The sequence below is a fragment of the Lepisma saccharinum genome, chromosome 13, assembly GCF_977018435.1.
Source record: "Lepisma saccharinum chromosome 13, izLepSacc3.1, whole genome shotgun sequence".
NCBI classification, from domain to species: domain Eukaryota; kingdom Metazoa; phylum Arthropoda; class Insecta; order Zygentoma; family Lepismatidae; genus Lepisma; species Lepisma saccharinum.
Window position 1 is genome coordinate 44010511 of NC_139241.1, and position 7508 is coordinate 44018018.

A 7508-nucleotide genomic window follows, 5' to 3' on the forward strand; every position below is an offset into this window, starting at 1 on the left:
GCGCGTGGAACAGCTTATCATTGACAATCGTTGCATAACCTGTCGTGAAATTGCTAAGGTGTGTAATCTTACAGTAAACACAATAATGTATGACACTTTTATATTCCGGAAAGTTAGTGCACGCTGGGTACCAAAACAGCTTTCCTCTTTTGACCGGCAAAGAAGAGTTGAAATCTGTACCGAACTGAAGGACCGCCATGTCAGGGAAGGCCAGTATTTCCTGAATCGCATCATCACATGTGACGCAACATGGGTTCACCATTTCACTCCAGAATCGAAAAGAGCATCGAAGCAGTGGAAGCATGCGGAGTCATAACCACCAAAGAAATTTTGAACAATTGCGTCAGTAGGTAAAGTGATGGCAAGTGTTTTCTGGGACAAACATTGAATTATTCACGTGGATTTTTTACCCCGTGGTGTCACTATTAACATTGAATATTACTGTTGTGTTTCGCATGTTGTGATTAAGAATCTGAGGACGAAACGGTCTGGTTTGATCACGAAGGGTGTTCTGTTTCTGCAGGACAATGCAATAATACCTAATACCGCTCAACGCACTACGCAAATATTCCAGGAAATCGCCTGGGAATTATTGCCTCATCCCCTTTACAGTCCGGACTTAGCCCCAAGTGATTTCCACCTGTTTGGACCCCTAAAAGAATCCTTGGAGGTGAACATTTCAGCAGCGATGTCGAAATGAAGCAGGCTGTCCTATACACAGAAAACGAAATGCATCATATCGATTGATGCACCAGATTGCATCGTTTGATGCACTAAAGTTTGTTTATGGCTTCTTCAAAGAATCAGATTCACATTTGATGCATTTGGGTGCATTTTGGTATGTCGTGAAAGAAACACCAAAGTGCATCATTTGATTCAAGTGAAGATTTATTTCAGTCGATTATGCACTTCAATGCATCAGTTGATGTTCATTGATGCACTTTCCTGCATCTTTTTTGATGATGCACTTAAACGTTTGGTCTGAGCTACAGAGTTTATGTAGCTCAAACAAAACGTTTAAGTGCATCATCAAAAAAGATGCATTCTGGTGCATCAAAATGCATCAACTGATGCATTGTAGTGTGCCTTGAACTGAAAAAATCCTCACTCGAATCAAATGATGCACTTTGGTGTTTCTTTCACGACATACCAAAATGCACCCAAATGCATCAAATCTGAATCTGATTCTTTGAAGAAACCATAAAACACACTTTATTGCATCAATCAATGCATTCTGGTGCATCAATCGATATGATGCATTTAGTTCTCTGAGTGAAGAATGGTTCAAACGTACTGACAAATCTTTCTATGCTGAAGCTTTCCAGGCATTAGTTTAAACGATGGAATAAGTGTATAAATGTAGCAGTGGAGTTCGTAGAAAAATAAAAGCAGTTTCCACTCCTTGAAATTTGGTATTTTATTTTATAAACTCAAAAGTCCCGGATTGAACGCCCCTCGTATATATGGTGTTCCTTTTTCTTTAAGAAAGCTGGGGGTGCTACAGCTCCCACTCTGCAGGAAACATCGAAGTCTGTCTCGGGAAACTGTGGAGCAATGTCGCGCATAATGATATAGAAGGGGAGAAAGCTAGTAGCACCAAAATCGCCATTGCGGGTTCCCAAGTGCATTTGTGATTTGTTTCCAAATCGTAAGATTACATTCGTGTACTGAAATCTTGAATTCTACTCACCTTTCCTCCCTGATGTGATTGTTTTTCGCATTTCTGAAATGCTAGACGGACATTCCAAACCATTTTCGACACCATTTCTCGTTTGTTTAGGAAACTGAGAAGTCAGAAAGCAGCTTCACGAAATTGGGATTGTGACGGAACGTTTTCTTTTTTGTTAAGGGGATGAGTTGTGCATTTCTCCATATGTTGCAAGTGAAAGTGTTTTTTAAAGTTGATTATTAAGCTAGATACGATGATTGAAAAATATGATGAATAAGAATTATCAGAAACTCATGTATTCCTTATGGAGAGACAACTTCAAATTCAAGTTATGGCTAATGAAATGGAAGTTTCGACTTTTCCGCCTGTCAATTATTACTTCAGTCTGTCCTTTTTCCGTTGATATCTTTTTCTACGCCATCCGAAGTTTGATATTCCCAAGAGAACAAATAAAATAACACTTCCATAAGAGCAATGTATTTCTCCTTGCCTCCTACGGCCATCCTAGCAGTGTTGCCAAACCTGATGCGCATAAAATAGCTAAATGTAACCGTAATCGGAGTAAATACTTTCAAGGAGCTAGATTTACGAAACTGGATAAACTCCCTCCTGGGGTAATTTTGGGTGTCAAATGAGTGGGTGGTGAGGGTGAGGAGGGCTGTTATTACCGTTAGCTTTAAAGTAATGGCAATTTATTCTTAGTTTTCTCCGTCTAGATCCGGCGGCATCACCCATCTCAATAATCCACCGATGGTAGTATGAAATCGAAAATAAGTATTCCCGGATAACAATATTACGTCCTCTTCACGTCAGCCAAGGCGCTATATAGAAAAGTTGCTGGGGATGTAAGAGGGGTGGGGCGATGCAGCCAATATAACAATATCACGTCACGTGCAGAATGTATACATATGACATAAGTTGTCTATATAAGCCGGAGTCAGTGATGGCATCATAGTGGGGCAGGGAGCTGGTGCCACAGTTCACAGCCAAACGAGTGCACGAGAGAGCCAGATCTGGCTCCAAAAGAGCGAAGCTGGCAACAGTGATCGGCAGCTGCCAAAGAGAGAAGGACGTAGGGGAAATTGTCCCTCACCCCCCCCCCCCCTTAACCCTTCGTTGGTCGCGCACGGTTTCAGGTTCCGGGTGTGCGGTGTCAACATCCTCCTTCTCCACCTGAGTTTCTGATCTTCTTCTTTTACAACAGCGACAGTAAAAATCAGGCGAAACCAGTGCTGGCCCGGTAGCTCAGTAAAGCAATGGCACGATGTACAGCGGAATACGCAAATATTGCCCGGAAAATTGTCCATGGCTATTTTCATTAATTTCTCTCTTGAATTCTGTTAGCTTTTGAGGAACTTTTACTTATGTTGATGCAGAGGTTGCCACCAGCCTATTTGGCGTTTTGTTCGAATTCTGAAGCTCTTATTGCGTAAAATAAAAATAGTACTCTTAGTGAAGGACAGTTTGCTTGGTAATACTCATGGATCCCACTGTACGAGTTCTGGCCGAGACTGCATTTTCGCTGGTTCCACATATCTATACGTGTATGCTAGTAATTTTCAGCGCTGATATAACAATAACACACATGACCCTCCAAACCAGAATTTTCTTTCTTGGTATGCCCCTGAAAAATAGACTAACGTTTGTGCCGGTTGTAAGGTGGATCGAGTACAAAGGTCTTTCCAATGATATAATAATAATGCAATAAAATAATAATTTATTATTACATGTATAAACTTGTAATAATAATTATTATTTGATTAATAATAGTATTATTACTTATACCATTTAATTTTATGTAAATGGTGTGGCCCCTACAAAAGGTTTAGTGACGCCGATGGCTGCACGTAATTATTAATTTTAATCCTAGCATTCCCGAAGAGGAGGGGCTGTCAGGCCCACCCCCTCCATTTTTTCAATTTTCCAACTGTGAAAATTTTAATCAAAAATTTAAAATAAATTACATTGTTCCCTAGAGTGTTCTGAATATTCTGCATTAGTTTTGTTCATAAAAAAACATAAATGTATTGAAAATTGGAGGCAAAATGCACTTGGAGGGTATATCAGGCGCTATCTTTAAAAGCGTGTTTATTTGATCATGCTAGTGAGAGGGTATAATTGATTGGTAATCATAATAATTTTTGTAATTATTATAATTAATAAACAACTGGCCCTCTATAAACAAAGAAGCATTAATAAAAAAAAATATTATGGTTTTTGTGAGTTTTAGCGAATGGTAAAATATGAGTGTGACTTTCATACAATAATTGATTATTATTTTTTATTATTGATGGTAATTTTTGTAATCATTATAATTAATAAATAACTAAGCATTTATAAACAAGAAGCAATTTAGTAACATAATGGTTTATGAATTTTAGTGATTAAAAAAAGTGTGGGCCTGTGAGACCTTCCTTCAGTTAAGTAAGTTTATCGTACAGCACGGGTAAGCTAGGGTTAAAAATTACGTCCATTTCAATAATTACAAATATCTAGTTAAAGTTACCTCTGTGTAGTGGCATCACAGCAACTTGCTTTTTAACGGCTAATTCCACACAGACTGCGTCAGCGAAAGATTTCAGGTAGCAACCAAACACGAGGATGTTACGCCACTACGAAATGACAGCAAAGACCGGATATAGTTTCTCCTGTAGTTCAATGCCGACTTACAATAGTTTGTACGCATTCGTGTACGTTGTGATCGGATGGGATACATTTCTCCCATATCCTGCCTCGCTCGCTATTGCATTCCACCTTCGTTCAGAACAGATTTCAAGTGTTTCTATCGCCATCCAATAGATGGCAGCAACGTATAACTCAATGCGCTGCTTCCTGGTGGGAGATTGATGAACTTGATGCGATACGGTCTTTGCATTCAGTGGTATGGATACTTGTAATTTGTATCACCCCCATCTATATTACTAATTGGATGTAATAGAAATAAAACACCAATGCAGCAAGGACGTATTTAGAGGTGGTCCAGGGGGCACGGACCCCCCGAAAACTTACCACATATTAAAATAAAAATATTGAAAATGTACTTTTTAGCATTTGTTGGTGGTTTTCATTTCCTCTGAACGTGGAAGGCAACGATTATTATGTTGGGATCAGTGGCATCGATTGGGTTCCAAAACGGGGGGGGGGGGGGCAAGGTGCCAAAACCGGGGGGACATAGGCAGTATATTTTCCTTTGTAGCTAAGGTTTAGCATAGTGCGGAGGCAAAAGTGGTTGCAAAAGTTGGGGGGGGGGGGCAATTGGCCCCCCTCGCCCTTTAATCGCCTCCACTGGTTGGGATCATACTGTTTTGAAGGACAGTCACAAAGTACATTTTTGGGCTCTACTACTTATGATAAAATGCATAAAAAAATAATCAGGAACTTTACCTTTCGTCAACTGGATCTAATATCCTTTTCATTATTCAATAATTATTCAGTCTTTATCTATTTGACATTAATTTCCTTGTGTTAATTCACATTTTGGAGATCTTAAGTACATGCAAGCTAGATAATAAATATGTGCTGTTATATCTATATTCTCATACCATCTGTTTACATATTCATGTAATAATAAAAATGCAATTTTATTAAATTTACATATTTAGTTGCAGGCATGAAAGTAAAATAAAAACAAAGGTACAACAATTTCAAATTTTCTTGCAGTTCCAATATTTTCATAAAATCTCCACTGCCTCTGCCAAGCGCGGCACAGAAAGCAGGAAGGAACAAGCAGTTTTCTTCTGCCAACACAGTTTGCAGAGGTGGAACTAGTCTCTCAGACCGTGTGTTTTTAAATAGCCACTCACTTCGACAGTCGGGGAGGAAACCCTGTCGTCAGAAGGGTGCGATGGAGAACGATCAGTGGCGTACATGGATCAGTCTTTAAGTCTTTTAAATAATTTACTTAAATTCTGGTTTAGAAGCTTATATTTTTAGTTTGTATAATACTGATTGATTGGTTGATTTTGTGTTTTAAGTATACTTTATGCACAGTAAGGCTAATCGGGACTGGACCTACAGTTTAAAGAGGGATCCGATCCAATCCACGATAAGCTCCATCCGGTTATCGAACCAGGGACCCCTTGATTAGAAGGCGAGATTTGCATAATATATAATGAGCTATCACCCATTTATGGAAGCGAAGTGTATAAAAATGTGCGAAAAATTTTAATTTACCAGTGGTAAATTACTTTGAGAGTACGCCACTGGTCCAGACGATGAGTCTCATGCTTAAAGCTCAAAGATTTGTTTCCCTTCTGTACGATATAACATCACACCTCAACAGCATAAATGAATGTTAGACGTGTTCTGTTCATCAACAAGAATGGAAACATTGAGTTCATACCGAGCACTGGACATGCATTATGTCAGCATATGAAGCGAGTCTCACAAGTTAACGCATTGAATCCCATCACGAGCATCCTGAATCTGGCGAGTGTCCCATGCACGTGCATAGTACGGGCAATATCACTTGAATGTTTGGAGTTACGAAGAGTCCTCCCTGAGAATCTTGATGAGCCCCCTCCCCCCCCCCCCACCCCCCGAGAAAACTCCTATGGGCGCCCATGCACTTGACCAATGTATTTACTTGAAATATCGAAATAAATGGAACACTTATTTTTACTTGTAATGAGTTATTTACTTGCGCACCGCCTGTGTTTCATACTAAGGGTTAGTAGCGGCGATTAGGTGGGGCGAGGGGGGGCAGTTGCCTCCCTACTTTTTGCCACTTTGTCCCCGTTCTATGCTATACCTTATGTACCAAAGAAATATAAATTTCTCTTTCTCCCCCTAGTTTTGGAACCCAATCGCCGCCAATTAGTAGAAGTACGGACTTTTTCATTATATGAAAACAAGGACTATGTTGAACATCTCTAGCACACGCAAGAATACAGAGATTCTAATTGTTTCTTTTTTATCGCGTAGGCAAATAAATTGCCTTTTTTTATGTATAACACGTGTATAGTAAGACCAAAAAATAAATTGTTTCACATTGTTGAAAATCACATAAAATGCCCAGGTTTCTGACTTATTGCCAATTTAAATACCCTGGGATTCAATGTGTTTTAAAGTCATTGTACAGATAAAGATTTCCCCCCTCCCCCCTCCCACCAGACACTTAAGGGATGTGTAAAATCTGACGACCATTATGCACTACAATAGTCAGGCCCGTACCCAGTATTTGTTTGATGGGGGGGGGGGGGTGTACAGTGGTGGAAAAAAGTTCTTCCCCATAAGACTTTAACGGCAGTAAATAATGCCGGAAGGGTAGGCAACACACATTGCACCATTAGGTGATGGGTTGATTATGTCCGTCTCAAGAGCAACTCGTCTTTCATGCAAAAGCCAACAGGCACAGGAAATGTAGGAAAGTCACGTGACTTGTCAGGTGGAATGTTGTTCATCAGAAAATCGCCTTTTTTCAAGCCAGGTTGCAGAACCGACAAGAGCTACACGTTATATGTCCGAAAATGATTCACCTAAAAAAGTTGAACGAAACGCTAAAACAATTCTTGCCTTAATTACATAGGCTACTATACTATATGTGCCGCAGTAGCTCAGTCGTTAGGGCGTTTTATTACCATACGAGAGATCTGGGTTCGATCACCGACGGTGGAGAATCGGGATTTAGTCCACCTGTTCAAGCTGCTCCGGTGCCCACCCAGCGTTGTATAAAGTTATAAAGTGGGTACCTGGAGAAAACTCTTGGGAAGGAGGGGGTAAGGCGGCCAGGGGCGTGGTGCTGATCACATCATCCCCACCTTCGGCCTGATGATGAAAGCTTGGGGCCCTAACTCCACACCCCCTTATACGCCTTCATGGCTTGGTGCAAAGCACAAGG

At 40.2% G+C, this 7508-nt stretch overlaps 1 protein-coding gene across 1 annotated transcript in view; it reads right to left on the reverse strand.

The window, feature by feature from the left end:
• The window catches only part of LOC145996932 (ribitol-5-phosphate transferase FKTN-like), a 90510-nt gene extending 86314 nt beyond the window's left edge, over positions 1 to 4196 (reverse strand). Inside the window, exon 1 of the mRNA XM_083133511.1 lies at positions 4176 to 4196. The gene's annotated coding sequence lies outside the window, so the exon portion shown is untranslated. The remainder of the gene's footprint in view (positions 1 to 4175) is intronic.
• Positions 4197 to 7508: the final 3312 nt, after the last annotated feature.